General features: G+C 43.9%; 1 protein-coding gene across 1 annotated transcript in view; it reads right to left on the reverse strand.

Annotated features, from left to right (window-relative positions):
- LOC126259719 (ADAM 17-like protease) overlaps positions 1-18,784 on the reverse strand; it is a 138,448-nt gene that overhangs the window by 40,954 nt on the left and 78,710 nt on the right. The gene's annotated exons all lie outside the window — the stretch shown is intronic.

An 18,784-nucleotide genomic window follows, 5' to 3' on the forward strand; every position in this document is an offset into this window, starting at 1 on the left:
GTGTTTTTGTTTTAAATGATATTATCACATTATTAAATCCAGCATATACCTTACCTAATAGTCAACAAGTTAGGAAATAAAGATATGAAACCTTTATAAAAGATATTTAATAATAATGTTACACTGACAATGAAAATAAAAAATTTGTGATAGAGAAAAAGCATTAGAACTGAAAATACTGTGTAAGATATCATCAAATATAACTAACCAAAAATTGCCATTGACTCATTCACATTGGAGGAAAAAACTTTGAAGTTTATAGGCAACAAGTTCAACAGAAATAGAGCACAAGCTCAAATCTGGATAAGAAGTTGGCCATGGTCTTGTCAAAATTTCACATCAAATATAAGAAATATCCATTGCCAGTATTTGGCTAGCAAGAGAACAGTAGGGAAAATGACGGCTTAAAGTTCCTGATCATAAGAGTAACAAAAAGTCCAGGCAATGCACTAATTTTGATGAACTACAGAATTATGGTTGTTTAAGCCATTGGTCAAGGTAAGTTTTAGAAGAAGTGAAATATGTTAAAACACTCAAAATAAGGAAAAATCTGGATTGAAATAACAATGTGAATAATGATAAATTGTTACTCACTACATACAAGAAGTGTTGAACAGAAGAGAGAAACATAATATAAATAATTTAGATCAAGGTATAGGAAGAACCCACCTAATGACTCGACGTGTGCCGTGGGACAATAGTGCTCGTATATTGAACACTTGTGAGGAAAACTGTTTGGGTTACTCCTTCAGTTGATGTATTCTTTATAATTGTATGTTGAATGTAATAAATGCCACATAGCTTTAAAATCCTGATATTCATTTGGAAACACCCAGTATTCACTGCACTGGAATGTCATAATAAGCAAAACCTGATTTACCAAATATTGTTAATTATGTGGTTATGTATTATGTGACTTTTATATTATTATATATGTTGATTGTCTTGATAATGTAGTCTCACTTAATAACTACTTTAAATATATATTAATTGTGGTGATGTAACCTATATCACATGTACAAACATTGTAGTGAAGGAGTTACACAGAAATAGAAAATCACCAAAAACAAACACATTACCATTCCTGCTACAGCGTATGAAAGTCGTTAAGGAAAACAGCTTCCTGCCATCTCAGAATGTATAAATATAGTTCTTGTGTGGTACACAAGTGATTCTTATACCATTCTTCCTGCTAAACAGTGGAAACTTATGATGATGATGATGATGATGATGATGATGATGGAGGTGGGTACCGATCTTGCATTATTCTGTCCAAATTAGAAGACAAAGGCTCATTTATATTGAATTCTGGAGACTGGTGGCCAGGGGAGAGCAACAATTCGTCCTTGTGCTCACAAACCAGTTCTGGATGCTGTGACAGGGGTCCTGTCATCTTTTAACACATCACCACCATTGGGAAACAAATATGTTATGATTGGATAAATCATTGATAGTAATGAGACTTTGGAGAGTAGTCAAGGTGCCCATGGAATACCGTGATATGGCAGCCCAAATCATTGCCAGCCCCCCACCACACTTGTCTTTTGGGATGTAAACTCAGCCAGAAGTTGGAAACAGCATGATACAAAACATATATGATCAAGTGACTTTTTGCATTTCCAACAGTCTAGGTTTTATGACTTCGGCACCACGTTTTCCTGTCACAGACATCTGCATAACTGATGAGCGGTTGTATAATTCCAGCTCGCCGTGCAGTTCCCTACTTGTGGACCTCACTTTGTGCTGTTTGATGCTTACAAAGTTTTTGAATGTGACATTCAGTTCTGTAGTGACTTTTGCAGCGGTCCTCTTATTTTTCCATCACCAGCCTCTTCAGTGGCCTTCGGTCATGATTACTCAATACACTCGTTCTTCCATGTTGTGGTTCAATGGGTCATGTTTTTACACTTTCCATGTATGCAGTACAAATCTTCAATGTAGGGCCTCTTGAAACACAAAAAAACTTCAGCTGCATTGGTTATGAGGTACCCACTATATGAGCACTAACAATTGGCCCACTTTCAAATTCACTTAGCTCACACATAATGCATTCACAGCTGAACATGTCATAGAATGAAATAATCAAACAATGGAAAATCCAGCATGGAATGTAACAATATTAGAGAGGGAAAGTTGCTACTCACAACATAGCGGAGATGCTGAGTCACGATAGGCCGAAAGCTATAATTGTGTGAATCTTTTTGTTGTGCCTATCGTGACTCAGCATCTCCACTATATGGAATGAAATAACACACATATGGCTATCACTCCCACCTGTTGGCTGTTTGCTGTACTAACTAAGGTTGGATTGCATTACTCAGGGCAGTGATCCTCCCATAATCCCGATTTAAGAACAGCTAATTGCATGCCAACACTGCCATACATTTCCAAATAATATGGCAGATTGGATAAGGTGGGCTACAATTTGGAAGCATAATTATATGGCCTAAAGGGGAGAAACATGAGAGAAAGAGTGATCATTCTGCACTTTGTCACAGTAGTTGAAAGGATGTCAGATGCTGCAGAACTCATGGATTGTAAATGCTATAAAGCGAGACTACAATGTTTTGGGCCAGTTCACTAAACCAGATGAGGGGATCCTCAATCTGTTAGACAATGATGAATACAAAGCAAAGGTTCAAAAATGTGGAAAGTACATAGATAATGCGAAACTCACTATTTCTCAAATGTCATGTCAAATAGCGGAACAGCTTTCAAAATCTTCTGCAAACTTACACATTCTGACGCCCCCACGGTACAATATGTAATGCTGATACACAGCTTTGCTTTGTTTCCCAACAAGAATAGAACAACACAGTGCAACAGTAATGTATGGTTTATATCTAAATACACAGGTCTTTCACAAAATGTATGAGAGCACCATAATAAATTATTTCATGGTGGCTAAATGACAGCAGTAAAAAAGCTCTACCAACCAGATGTAACTAAGGAGGAGGAGAAAATATTACTTTAAATAATTATAAATTCTGATGAAGTCACACTATCAGAGTGAATTTACTAAATGAACAATGGAAAAAATGTTTACCGAAGTCATACAAGAAATTTAATTATTTCTTAAAAAAAGTCTAATGGATTTCGTTCGATAACAAAGTCTACTATGAAATGTGCCAGTATAAATACAGAAAGGAAAGCTCTGGCAGGATACTGACAACCCAATACTTCTGGTATTCACTGAGAGCCAGATGTGCATTATCTCAATCCGTGATGTGTGTAGTTGTGGATGCATTATACGGAGCAGAATATCCTTTGGCTGTAAAAAACCTTATGACAGCACGCACTTCACATTTGGCGGGGTTTTCTATTGCAGCACACATTTCAATCTGCCACAAAAACTAAACTAGCGCAGGTACGGCGTTCACTCGACCACGGCTTGATGCCGACTGACTTGTTGAGTGCGTGAACGCACAGATGGCGTTGCTACTCCCCCCACAACCCGCACTGTGACCAATCGGAGGTTACTTTCTGAACCGCCCTCGTATAATCTATCTGAAACGTGTCAGTATCTCCAGGGTTCTTCCATGTATACAACCTTTTTTCATGCTTCTTGAGCCAAGTGTAGCTATGATTAAGTTATGCTCTGTGCAAAATTCTACCAGGCAGCTTCCTCTTTCATTCCTTACCCCGTTCCATATTTACCAACTACACTTCCTTCTCTTCCTTTTCCTACTATCGAATTCCAATCCCCCATGACTATTAAATTTCCGTCTCCCTTCACGATCTGAATAATTTCTTTTATCTCAGCATATATTTCATCAATATCTTTGTCATCTGTGGAGCTAGATGGCACATAAACTTGCACTACTGTGGTAGGCGTGGGCTTCGTGACTATCTTGGCCACAATAATGCGTTCACTATGCTGTTTGTGGTAGCTTACCCACACTCCTATTTTTTTAAATTCATTATTAAACCTGCTCCTCCATTACCCCTATTTGATTTTGTATTTATAACCCTGTATTCACCTGACCAGAAGTCTTGTTCCTCCTGCCACCGAACTTCACTAATTCCCACTATACCTAACTTCATTCTATCCATTTCCCTTTTTAAATTTTCTAATCTATCTGCCCAATTAAGGGATCTGACATTCCATAGTCCGATCCTTAGAATGCCAGTTTTCTTTCTTCTGATAATGACATCCTCCTGAGTTGTTCCCGCCTGGGGAGCCGAATGTAGTACTATTTTACCTCCGGAATATTTTACCCATCATTTAACCCCAAAGTAAAGCTGCATGCCCTCGGGAAAAGTTACAGCTGTAGTTTCCCCTTGCTTTCAGCCGTTCACAGTACCAGCACAGCAAGGCCATTTTGGTTAGTGTTACAGCGCCAGATTAGTCAATCACCCAGACTGTTGCCCCTGCAACTACTGAAAAGGCTGCAGCCCCTCTTCAGAAACCACATGTTTGTCTGGCCTCTCAACAGATACCCCTCAGTTGTGGTTACACCTACAGTACGCTATCTGTATCACTGAGCACGCAAGCCTCCCCACCAATGGCAAGGTCCATGGTTCATGGGGGAAGGCTGAGATTGGGCACAAAAAATCTTCAATTTAGGGGAGTCTTGCTACAACTGTACCGTCCCGTGAAAATTTTCTGATCCCCGATGTGCACATTATGTGTGTTCACATTTGCACTTAAGTGAAATATTGATTAATTGTCAAAGATGACATGATCCAGAAAATCTTCATCATACAACAACATCATGTTTCCAAAGCTATGACATTAACTGTACCTTGGGGGATCAGTTATATCTCTTATTAATTTATTGGGTATAAATCTCTCAATTGCTGCTGATATCTTCTTTGACTTTAAGCCACATCTGGTCTGCGCTTACATAGTTAGTTTGGAAGGAGTGAACACAGGCACTTAGGAAGGTGTCAGGCAAATTTTTATCTGCATTACTTTAAACATATATGTTTTGCATGTATTTTTGGTGGATTTGGGTATTACAGTATTTATTCACTCTACAAAGATCGTGTGGTCAATAATCCCTGTATCCATCATGGTGTTCCTCATTTGTTCACGATTATTTGTTGCTAAGAGATCAAGTACGTTTTTGCAACCATTTACACTTCAAGTGGGCTCCAGAAATAATTGTTCAACATCATTTTCAGAGAAAGCATTTAGTACAATTTCAGATGACATTTTATGCCTAAGTTTAATTTTAAACATGTATTTTCATCAACACATTGAAGTCATCACCAACTATAATTTTATGAATTGGGTACCTGTTTGAAATGAGACTCAAGTTTTCTTTGAACCTTTCAGCACTTGTATCATTTCAGTCAGGTGTCAGCAAAAGGAATCAATCATTAATTTATCAAAGTTGTCAAGTGTAACCTCTATCCATAGTAACTCAAATGACATACCTTCTTCAATTCACAATAAGATGAACTACTTCTAACATCAACAAACCTCCACCACCAACTGTATTTAATCTACTTTATAAAAATTTCAGCTGAACTTATCTCCAGTGTTGCCAGCTTTTATTTCCTGTAACAATTTGAGTTTCAATGCTTTCTACTAGCACCAGGAGCTCTTGTCCTTTCCCAATATAGCTGTAACAATTTACAATTAAAATAGCGATTGTTGCTATGTCTACACTCTTCCTGTGTTTGACTTGCACTCTTTGAGACTAAAGCACTTTTCGCATTTTCCCATGACCCTCTATAACCTAAAAACAGCTCAGTGCACTCCGCACATCCCCCGCTGTCTGTGTAGCCACCTTCCATGTTTAATCGACACCTGACCAACTAAGCAGGATCCAATATCCCACTACCCTATGGTGCTAGTCAAGGGATCTGCAGCCTAAATGGTCGGAAAGCTGTCTGAACCTCTGAATCAGACCCTCCACTTGGCTTTGTATCAAAGACGTGCAATTGGTAGTGTCAATGATGCTACACACACACAGTGCCTACTTGACTTCTTCTCTCCTTGACAGCCATATCTTAAGAGGGTCCATTACGTGCCTAACATTGGAGCATCAATCTACTAGTAACCCCACCGTCTTTGAAGTGCCTGGATCTTGCATGCTGGGAGGCTGCTTCTGAAACTGGCCAAGAGGGACGCATTTCAATTTGGCTGCTGGAAAGTCTTTCACTGCCTACTATACCTTGAAATGACCTCCCACTTAACCATGGGTGAGGAATCAAGCTAAAGGAGAGGTATAGCTATTGAAGCAGAGCTTGGGACTGCTTCACACATTATGATTTCTGACAAGAACTGAAGGTTATAGAGCAACAACCAATACAACTAGTTTTCACTGAAAGTTGGCATTATCTCATCAGAAGAAAAGGGTACAAACAGGAATGAAGAACACGGTTTAGCATCCGGTCAACACTATAAATGGAGCACAAGCTCAAACTGGGGTAGGAAATTAGCTATGCCTTTTCATTAGACCATCTCGGCATTCAGATAAAGCAACTTAGGGAATAACTTTGCTTCACAGGAGGAAATAGAGCTCATGTTTTATAATTTACGAACATACAATGCACATCATGTAATTTTTTTATTATTGATGAATTCTTCTCGGGTTATCAGCCGAGTGGTGGCATCGTCTTGTCGCAACGTTTCAATGAGTTTCCTATCCATCATCTTCTGGCGATGTGATTATTATTTTACTGAATGGTTTCAGCTGAGCTACACCATAATCATATATAAAACTGGTTGGTTGGTTGGGTGGGTGGATGGGTGGGTGGATGGCTGGGGAAGACCAAACAGTGATGTCATTGGTCCCATGATCCATGGTGACAGAAACTATGGGAGGAACAATGCCAACAGCAAATTCCAATTGATGGGAAAGGAAAACAGGCAAACAAAGAGGAAGAAGGAATGTCAGAGTGGTCAGAAGAGTAAAGAACGAGAGGGGGAGGGAGAGTTGGGGAGGGTGTGGGGTGAGGCCGCTTGAGCACAGCTACATGTGATGGGGCACTGGCACCACCGCCAACCCATCCTGATCCTCGCACCCTACTGCAATCGTGAAAGAACGAGGTATCATCAGAGGAAGAAGACACAAGAAAAGATGAAACTAAGTGGCACAAAAGACCAGACAAAACATAGACACTATGTGTGTCTATCGACCTGCCAGCGCTTTCGTTCGGTAAGTCACATCATATATATATATATATATATATATATATATATATATATATATATATATATATATAAATAGATAGAAACATTCCACGTGGGAAAAATATATGTAAAAACAAAGATGATGTGACTTACCGAACGAAAGCACTGGCAGGTCGATACACACACAAACAAACACAAACACACACACAAAATTCAAGCTTTCGCAACAAACTGTTGCCTCATCAGGAAAGAGGGGAAGGAGAGGGAAAGACGAAAGGATGTGGGTTTTAAGGGAGAGGGTAAAGAGTCATTCCAATCCCGGGAGCGGAAAGACTTACCTTAGGGGGAAAAAAGGACAGGTATACACTCGCACACACGCACATATCCATCCACACATATACAGACACAAGCAGACATATTTAAAGACAAAGGGTTTGGGCAGAGATGTAAGTCGAGGCGGAAGTGAAGAGGCAAAGATGATGTTGAATGACAGGTGAGGTATGAGTGGCGGCAACTTGAAATTAGCGGAAATTGAGGCCTGGTGGGTAACGGGAAGAGAGGATATATTGAAGAGCAAGTTCCCATCTCCGGAGTTCGGATAGGTTGGTGTTGGTGGGAAATATCCAGGTAACCCGGACGGTGTAACACTGTGCCAAGATGTGCTGGCCGTGCACCAAGGCATGTTTAGCCACAGGGTGATCCTCATTACCAACAAACACTGTCTGCCTGTGTCCATTCATGTGAATGGACAGTTTGTTGCTGGTCATTCCCACATAGAAGGCTTCACAGTGTAGGCAGGTCAGTTGGTAAATCACGTAGGTGCTTTCACACGTGGCTCTGCCTTTGATCGTGTACACCTTCCGGGTTACAGGACTGGAGTAGGTGGTGGTGGGAGGGTGCATGGGACAGGTTTTACACCGGGGGCGGTTACAAGGGTAGGAGCCAGAGGGTAGGGAAGGTGGTTTGGGGATTTCATAGAGATGAACTAAGAGGTTACGAAGGTTAGGTGGACGGCGGAAAGACACTCTAGGTGGAGTGGGGAGGATTTCATGAAGGATGGATCTCATTTCAGGGCAGGATTTGAGGAAGTCGTATCCCTGCTGGAGAGCCACATTCAGAATCTGATCCAGTCCCGGAAAGTATTCTGTCACAAGTGGGGCACTTTTGGGGTTCTTCTGTGGAAGGTTCCGGGTTTGAGGAGATGAGGAAGTGGCTCTGGTTATTTGCTTCTGTACCAGGTCGGGAGGGTAGTTACGGGATGCGAAAGCTGTTTTCAGGTTGTTGGTGTAATGGTTCAAGGATTCCGGACTGGAGCAGATTCGTTTGCCACGAAGACCTAGGCTGTAGGGAAGGGACCGTTTGATGTCGAATGGGTGGCAGCTGTCATAATGGAGGTACTGTTGCTTGTTGGTGGGTTTGATGTGGACGGACGTGTGAAGCTGTCCGTTGGACAGGTGGAGATCAACGTCAAGGAAAGTGGCATGGGATTTAGAGTAGGACCAGGTGAATCTGATGGAACCAAAGGAGTTGAGGTTGGAGAGGAAATTCTGGAGTTCTTCTTCACTGTGAGTCCAGATCATGAAAATGTCATCAATAAATCTGTACCAAACTTTGGGTTGGCAGGCCTGGGTAACCAAGAAGGCTTCCTCTAAGCGACCCATGAATAGGTTGGCGTACGAGGGGGCCATCCTGGTACCCATGGCTGTTCCCTTTAATTGTTGGTATGTCTGGCCTTCAAAAGTGAAGAAGTTGTGGGTCAGGATGAAGCTTGCTAAGGTGATGAGGAAAGAGGTTTTAGGTAGGGTGGCAGGTGATCGGCGTGAAAGGAAGTGCTCCATCGCAGCGAGGCCCTGGACATGCGGAATATTTGTGTATAAGGAAGTGGCATCAATGGTTACAAGGATAGTTTCCGGGGGTAACAGACTGGGTAGGGATTCCAGGCATTCGAGAAAGTGGTTGGTGTCTTTGATGAAGGATGGGAGACTGCATGTGATGGGTTGAAGGTGTTGATCTACGTCCCCAAACCACCTTCCCTACCCTCTGGCTCCTACCCTTGTAACCGCCCCCGTTGTAAAACCTGTCCCATGCACCCTCCCACCACCACCTACTCCAGTCCTATAACCCGGAAGGTGTACACGATCAAAGGCAGAGCCACGTGTGAAAGCACCCACGTGATTTACCAACTGACCTGCCTACACTGTGAAGCCTTCTATGTGGGAATGACCAGCAACAAACTGTCCATTCGCATGAATGGACACAGGCAGACAGTGTTTGTTGGTAATGAGGATCACCCTGTGGCAAAACATGCCTTGGTGCACGGCCAGCACATCTTGGCACAGTGTTACACCGTCCGGGTTATCTGGATACTTCCCATTAACACCAACCTGTCAGAACTCCGGAGGTGGGAACTTGCCCTTCAGCATATCCTCTCTTCTCGCTATCCGCCAGGCCTCAATCTCCGCTAATCTCCAATTTCTATTTGCCGCCGCTCGTACCTCACCTGTCTTTCAACATCACCTTTGCCTCTGTACTTCCGCCTCGACTGACATCTCTGCCCAAACTCTTTGCCTTTACAAATGTCTGCTTGTGTCTGTGTATATGCGGATGGATATGTGTGTGTGTGCGCGAGTGTATACCCGTCCTTTTTTCCCCCTAAGGTAAGTCTTTCCGCTCCCGGGATTGGAATGACTCCTTACCCTCTCCCTTAAAACCCACTTCCTTTCATCTTTCCCTCTCCTTCCCTCTTTCCTGACGAAGCAACCGTTTGTTGCGAAAGCTAGAATTTTGTGTGTATGTTTGTGTTTGTTTGTGTGTCTATCGACCTGCCAGCGCTTTTGTTTGGTAAGTCTCATCACTTTCTTTCTTTTAGATATATTTTTTCCACGTGGAATGTTTCCCTCTATATATATATATATATATAATAGAGGGAAACATTCCACGTAGGAAAAATATATCTAAAAACAAAGATGATGTGACTTACCAAATGAAAGTGCTGGCAGGTCGACAGACACACAAACATACACACAAAATTCAAGCTTTCGCAACAAACTGTTGCCTCATCAGGAAAGAGGGAAGGAGAGGGAAAGACGAAAGGATGTGGGTTTTAAGGGAGAGGGTAAGGAGTCATTCCAATCCCGGGAGCGGAAAGACTTACCTTATATATATATACACACACATTCCACATGGGAAAAGTATATCTAAAAACAAAGATGAGGAGACTTACCAAACAAAAGCGCTGGCAGGTCGATAGACACACAAACAAACACACAAAATTCAAGGTTTCGCAACAAACGGTTGCTTCATCAGGAAAGAGGGAAGGAGAGGGAAAGACTAAAGGATGTGGGTTTTAAGGGAGAGAGTAAGGAGTCATTCCAATCCCGGGTGGGGAAAGACTTACCTTAGGGGGAAAAAAGGACAGGTATACACTCGCACACACACACATATCCATCCGCACATACACAGACACAAGCAGACATTTGTAAAGGCAAAGAGTTTGGGCAGAGATGTCAGTCGAGGCGGAAGTAAAGAGGCAAAGATGTTGTTGAAAGACAGACGTTGACCTCCATCTGTCCAATGGCCAGCTTCACACGTCCATCCACATCAAACCCACCAACAAGCAACAGTACCTCCATTATGACAGCTGCCACCCTTTCCACATCAAACGGTCCCTTCCCTACAGCCTAGGTCTTCGTGGAAAAGGAATCTGCTCCAGTCCAGAATCCCTGAACCATTATACCAACAATCTGAAAACAGCTTTCGCATCCCGCAACTACCCTCCCGACCAGGTACAGAAGCAAATAACCAGAGCCACTTCCTCATCCCCTCAAGCTCAGAACCTCCCACAGAAGAATCACAAAAGTGCTCCACTTGTGGCAGAATACTTTCCGGGACTGGCACAGACTCTGAATGTGGCTCTCCAGCAGGGATACGACTTCCTCAAATCCTGCCCGGAATGAGATCCATCCTTCATGAAATCCTCCCCACTCCACCAAGAGTGTCTTTCCGCCGTCCACCTAACTTTTGTAACCTCTTAGTTCATCCCCATGAAATCCCCAAACCACCTTCCCTACCCTCTGGCTCCTACCCCTGTAACCGCCCCCGGTGTAAAACCTGTCCCATGCACCCTCCCACCACCACCTACTCCAGTCCTGTAACCCGGAAGGTGCACACCATCAAAGGCAGAGCCACGTGTGAAAGCACCTACGTGATTTACCAACTGACCTGCCTACACTGTGAAGCTTTCTATGTGGGAATGACCAGCAACAAACTGCCCATTTGCATGAATGGAGACAGGCAGACAGTGTTTGTTGGTAATGAGGATCACCCTGTGGCTAAACATGCCTTTATGCACGGCCAGCACATCTTGGCACAGTGTTACACTGTCCGGGTTATGTGGATACTTCCCACTAACACCAACCTGTCAGAACTCCGGAGATGGGAACCTGCCCTTCAGTATATCCTCTCTTCTCGTTATCCGCCAGGCCTCAACCTCCGCTAATTTCAAGTTGCCGCCACTCATACCTCACCTGTCTTTCAACAACATCTATGTCTCTTTACTTCCGCCTCGACTGACATCTCTGCCCAAACTCTTTGCCTTTACAAATGTTTGCTTGTGTCTGTGTATGTGTGGATGGATATGTGTGTGTGCGAGTGTATACCTGTCCTTTTTTCCCCCTAAGGTAAGTCTTTCCACTCCCGGGATTGGAATGACTCCTTACCCTCTCCCTTAAAACCCACATCTTTTCGTCTTTCCCTCTCCTTCCCTCTTTCCTGATGAAGCAACTGTTTGTTGTGAAAGCTTGAATTTTGTGTGTATGTTTGTGTTTGTTTGTGTGTCTATCGACCTGCCAGCACTTTCGTTTGGTAAGTCACATCATCTTTGTGTGTGTGTGTGTGGGGGGGGGGGGGGGGGAATCAGCCAGTGTGGAGGTGAGGTCGACAGCCTCCTCCCAAACCAATTTCGATGATAACCGAGGGACTTGAAATCTGGAAGGAAATTCAGGTACTCCAATATAGAAGGTTGGGTTGGGTTGTTTGGGGGAGGAGACCAGACAGCAAGGTCATCGTTCTCATTGGATTAGGGCAGGATCGGGAAGGAAGTCGGCCGTGCCCTTTCAAAGGAACCATCCCGGCATTTGCCTGGAGAGATTTAGGGAAATCACGAAAAACCCACATCAGGATGGCCGGATGTGTGATTGAATCGTCGTCCTCCCGAATGCGAGTCCAGTGTAATAGTCACTGCACCACCTCACTCGGTAATATAGAAGGATAAACCACTTTTGTGAAGAAACCGAGGTCAGACATAACCATGTGAGGGTCCTCTGCTAATGCCCTGGACAAGGAGAGTGAGAGGACGTATTGAGTGCAAAGGACCAAATGGTGAGGGTAGACCAACAATGTGTGGAGCACTGTGAGGGGGTGTCATGCAACTACAAAGGGGTGGCAGCTCGTTATAGAGTCAACCTGTTATGGCTGATATGAAGATGGCAGCGGATGATAGATTCCCACCAAGACCATCAGAGGGAAGAACACCACATGGAGGGAGTCCCCGTAATTGCAAGTATTGGGCAGGCAGTGACCCCCCCACCCCTCTCCAAGAGTCAGCCAACAACTCAGTGAAAAGGTATTTGACGTTGATGCCAAAAATCTGCCCCCAGAGGGGTCACAGATAATGGGGGCAAGGGCTGACCTCCCAACCCGAGTCACGTGACCAGCAAACTCATTACCCAGTATACCTAAGTGGCCAGAAAACCAAAGGAAATCAATTGGACAAACAGCACAGTCAAGATTGGTGAAAAGATCATGGATGTGAGACACTAAAGGGCACTGGAAAAAACACTGGATAATGGCCTGAAGCCCATTCATAGACAAAACTCTAACGAGGGAGGACCATTTAATAAAGAAGAGAGTCCAAGAAATGGCCTTAAGTTCTGTGGTAAACACCCTTTAGGTGGCAAGCAAATGATAGTGTTCCATGTAAAAAATAACAGCATCCTGAAACTGAAAGAGCAGCTGGAACAAACAACGAAGCACTGGAGCGATGGAGGCTTTTGAATCCCGGAAGAGATCTACCCCAACCCAGAGCTAGAGGGGTGTTTGGGACAGAATGTTGGGAACAGGACAAAGAGCAAATATGGAAATGGCAGCAGAGAGAATTGAGGTGATGCTCAACCAGTAAATGCACCTAAGGACAAACGATGGTTGGGTGACATCCCAAAACATGCAAAGAATAGGATAGGAAGAGGACCAGGGAAAGAGCAGATAGCAACAGCACAGAAAATCAGGAGTCGTGACCACTGAACCTTAAGGGGGGAGGCGGGGGGGATCCCAGCATCAATCAGAAAACAATCGACAGGACTTGTGTGAAAGGCACCATTGGTCAAATGGATACAACGATGGTGGAGGTCAAGACGAGTGGTGTGGAAGGGCAGCTGAACCATAAACTTAACAAAAATAGTCCAGACAGGACAAGAGTAAGGCCTGATAAAGGTGGCAAAGAGCCAGAAGATCTGCTTCCCAAGAAGTTTGAGCAAGGAATCAAAAGGCACTGAGTTTATGGAAATTGCCCCTCTTCAGCTGGCAGATATGGGGCAACCAAGTAAGCTTGTTGTCAAAAAGAAGACACAACAAATGGAGCTTGGGGACCACAGTTAGGCATTAGGCATCTAGGCAGAGTTCCAGAACAGGATGGATCACAGTACGGAGACAGAACTACACCACCTGCTGCGATTTAAGAGGGGAGAATTAAAAACCATGTGATACAGCTCACACAGAAGTGCACCAGATGACAGCCCAGAGCTGTCGCTCCACGGAGGCCACCAAGTGGGAACTAGCCCAGATACAGAAATCGTCCACATACATAGCAGGTGTGAACAACAATCCAACAAAGGCCACGAATCCATTAGTAGTGATGAGGGAAAGAAGTACACTTAATGCAGATTCCTGTGGAATGCTGTTCTCCTGGTTCCCTGGACAGCTGAGAATGGTGCCAACATGAACTTTGAATGACCGATGGGACAGGAACTGGTGAATAAAAATTGAGAGAGGGACCCGAAGACCCCACTCATGGTGAGTAAGTAAGATGTGATCGCCACAAGCCATGTTGTAGGACTTATGAATATAAAAGGAAACTGCAACAAGATGGTGTTGATGAGAAAAAGCCTGCTGAACTGTGGTTTCTGACTGAAGCATCATCATGAATCAGAGGCTGTCCCTCCCAAAAGTTGCACTGGTAAGGAGACAAAAGATCCTGATTGTAGAATGAAGGCTTTCACGACCGGGTGACATGGCTGTTGATATACTTTTCGGGATGTGAGGTCGTGGTCCAAGAACTTTTCTGCTCCTTACGTTTCGTCCAGAACTGCGCTGGACTTCCTCAGAGGCGCTGCTCCGCTGAGTCTTGCCAACCTGAGATTCAAGGACCCAACAGAGACAACAAATCACCACCCATTCAAATAACCAATAGGGGACTTTGGTCAGACAGATCGGCCAGTAACTACTGAAGGACAATGGCTACTTAGTGGACTTAAGGACAGGAAACACAAGACTGTCCCTCCACTGACAGGGGAAAACAACTTGGAGCCAAACATGGTTAAACACCCAGAGGAGATATTGTCATTGTGGAGGGCTGAGATGTTGAAGCAATTGGCTATGGGTGGAATTGGGGCCGGGGGCTGAATCATGGGAAGAGAAGAGGGCCAAAAGACATTTCCATTCATTAAAAGCTTCATAGTAGGATTCCACCTGACAAGGGTCCTTTGTTAAATCACTAAGTGGGTCTAAGGCTTCCATTCAGTCCCTTGTGTGGCAGTTGAAGACAGCAAAGCGGAAGCCAAAGTTTTAAATTTCACTTTGAAGAAACCATTCACACAGGAGAATCATGTCATTCACCTAAGGACAGACTCCCGTGTGGATGACATAGTAATAAGCATACCTAAAAGTGAACTCTGTCCAAACAGACCATAAAGGTCCAATGCTACCAACCAGCCTCCATGTCACCCTCACAGTCCACAGGCATCACTGGATGCGGATATTGAAGGGCATTTGGTCAGCACACCACTCTCCTGGCCGTATGTCAGTTAATGAGACTGCAGCTGCTACTTCTCAATCAAGTAGCTCCTCAGTTTCCCTCACAAGGGCTGAGTGCACCCTGCTTGCCAGCAGTGCTCGTCAGACTGGGTGGTCCCCCAACCTAGTGCTTGTCCAGCCCGACAGCACTTAACTTTGGTGATCTTATGCAAAACAGTGTTGCCACTGCAGCAAGGCTGCTGGCAATAAGCATCCCTAGTGTAGAGAAACAGCTGAAAAATTTGAAAACAAATAAATCAACAGGTCCACATAATAATCCAGTTTGCTTTTACAAGGTGAACACTAGAGCATTGGCCCTTTACCTCGCCTGCCTTTATCGTGAATCCCTCACCCAGCAAAAAGTCCCAAGTAACTGGAAAAAAGAGTAAGTGTCTCCTCCGTTATAATAGAGGGAAACATTCCACATAGGAAAAATATATCTAAAAACAAAGATGATGTGACTTACCAAATGAAAGTGCTGGCAGGTCGACAGACACACAAACGAACACAAACATACACACAAAATTCAAGCTTTCGCAACAAACTGTTGCCTCATCAGGAAAGAGGGAAGGAGAGGGAAAGACGAAAGGATGTGGGTTTTAAGGGAGAGGGTAAGGAGTCATTCCAATCCCGGGAGCGGAAAGACTTACCTTAGGGGGAAAAAAGGAAAAAAGGACAGGTATACACACACACACACACACACACACACACACACACACACACATATCCATCCGTTGGTGTGTGTGTGTGTGTGTGTGTGTGTGTGTGTGTGTGTGTGTGTGTGTGTGTATACCTGTCCTTTTTTCCTTTTTTCCCCCTAAGGTAAGTCTTTCCGCTCCCGGGATTGGAATGACTCCTTACCCTCTCCCTTAAAACCCACATCCTTTCGTCTTTCCCTCTCCTTCCCTCTTTCCTGATGAGGCAACAGTTTGTTGCGAAAGCTTGAATTTTGTGTGTATGTTTGTGTTCGTTTGTGTGTCTGTCGACCTGCCAGCACTTTCATTTGGTAAGTCACATCATCATAAAAGGGCCTGCAAAGTCAAATATGAATATCACTATCTTCAATTTGCTGCAGAATAATTGGACATATTCTCAGTTTGAATATATTAATCTTTCTTCAGACTGAGAATCTCATGTCCACTAATCAGCATGGTTTTAGAATGTATCATTTGTGCAAAACTAAGCATGCCCTTTTCTCACCCGATGTACTGCGAACTATGGATGATGAGCAACAGGCAGATTCCATATTTCTAAATTTCCAACAAGCATTTGACATGGTGCCGCATTACAGGCTATTAAGGGAAGGTATCAGCATATGGTATAAGTCCACAGCTACGTGAGTAGCTCGAAGACTTCTTAAGTAATAGAACCCAGTAAGTTGTCCTCGATGGCAAGAGTTCATCAGAGAAAAGGGTATTGTCATGAGTGCCCCGGGGTAGTATGACAGGACCACTGCTGTTCTCTATATACATGAATGATTTGGCAGACATGGTGGGCAGCAATCTGCGGTTGTTTGCTGATGATGCTGCGGTGTACGGTAAGGTATCTAAGTTGAGTGACTGTAGGAAGATACAAGACAACTCAGATAAAATTTCTAGTTTCTGTGATGAATGGCAGCTAGTTCTAAATGTGGAAAAATGTAAGTTAATGTGGATGAGTATGAAAAATGAACCTTTAACATTTGGTACAGTAGTGTTAGTGTCCTTTTTGGCACAGTCAGGTACTTTAAATATTGGGTGTAATGCTGCAAAGTGACATCAAGTGGAACATGCATGTGAGAACTGTGGTAGGTCGACTTCAGTTTATTGGGAGAATTTTAGGAGATAGTGGTTCACTTCTAAAGGAGACCACATGCATGACATTGATGTGACCTATTCTTGAATACTGCTCAAGTGTTTGGGATATGTACCAGGTCGGACTGAAGAAAGACATCAAAGCAATTCAGAGATGTGCTAGATTTGTTACCAGTAGGTTTGAACAACACGTAAGTGTTACAGAGATGCTTCAAGAATTCAAATGGGAATCCCTGGAGGGAAGGCAATGTTCTTATTGAGAAACACTATTGAGAAAATTTAGAGTACCAGCATTTGAAGCTGAATGCCAAATGATTCTACTGCTGCCAGAATACATTGCGCATAAGGACCACAAAGATAATATATGAGAAATTAAGGCTCATACAAAGGCATACAGACAGTCATTTTTTCCTCGCTGTATTTGTGAGTGGAATGGGAGAGGAAGTGACTAGCAATGGTACATGGTACCCTCCTCCATGCACCGTATGCAGGCTTACAGAGTACCAATGTAGATTTAGAAGTAGATGTAGAAGGGGTAAAGCATAAGTGGAAAGCTTCAGCCCACTGTTTCTGGAGGAGGAAGATACTGGTGCTGACGCCAGTGCAAAAGGGATCGAAGTGTTTCACGAGAACCATTGGATCCACACAAAGGCTCCTGGGTGTGCAACGCCCACGATGGAAGATAGCCATTGACAATCTTGGAGGGACAGAGTGTGGTCCATACCCATGACAAAGAGAGAGAGATGGACCTAGTGAGGAGGCAAAGCGTTCCCACCACACCCACTTATTCTTTCAGCTTTAGTGCGAATGCATTTAAAGTTAGTAAGACCAATGGAGGACTGGTTCTGCTTAAGGCACTGCCAGGCTTGATGGTGATCATGGAAGGCAATGGCAATGGCCATGCTCCACAAAGGGACTGGCGGTTGGTGGGGGACGGCAATGCCAGTGATGTAAATAATTGTAATGGACATGTCACAGGCAGCTTCATCATTACAACCTGACAAACAGGTGGTAAACATAACCTGGGAGGTAGATAGAAGCCAATCAGTGAGAAAAATCTATGACAGAGAAAGTGTCCTAGGTGGCACTAAAATGTGTAGGGGAACCATCATTAAGGAGGCACAGGTCATGGCCCACAAGAAACTAATCTATGAGGAGACCTCTGATAATGAAAAAGCACTGTTCCACAAGGGGTCATCACAATTAAAATTCCCAAGGAGCAGGAGAAAGGAGGGAGTTGCTGAAAGAGGACAGTTAGGGCAATGGGTGTAAGTGGCCTAACAGGAGGGAGATAGGGATTGCAAACTGTGACTGCAGAGTCCAAGTGGACCCAGATGGCAACCGCTTCCAATGTGATGCAAAGGGGTATCCACTACTAACAATGTTCATATGAATCAACATGAAAACATCACTGAAAGCCCTCAAAGGTCCTATCCAGTTCCGACAGAAAGCATGGAACCCACAAACAGTCAGTGAATGAGCATCAATGAAAGGAGACTCCTGTAGAATGAAACAAGCTGCGGAGTGAAAGGAAATAAGGGATTGCAAATCCAGAAGATGACAATAGTATCTGCTATAACTCCATTGAATAAGCATGTATGGGGATTCAAATTGGAGGCAAGTGGTCTGAAGCCAGTCATGCCACCAAGTCACCATCTGTCACCAACAGGGTTGGAGTGACATCCATAAACAGGGGGCTGCGTGGGGAACTGACCTCTGGGGGTACTGGAGGGACCTTGTCCTGGGACTCGAGTTTCTTCTTCTTCTTCTTCTTCTTCTCCTCCTCCTCCTTCATAGGTCAATGAGCACAGGGCCCAGAGAGAACACACACACACAC

Source organism: Schistocerca nitens, chromosome 5 (assembly GCF_023898315.1).
Source record: "Schistocerca nitens isolate TAMUIC-IGC-003100 chromosome 5, iqSchNite1.1, whole genome shotgun sequence".
Lineage (NCBI taxonomy): Eukaryota > Metazoa > Arthropoda > Insecta > Orthoptera > Acrididae > Schistocerca > Schistocerca nitens.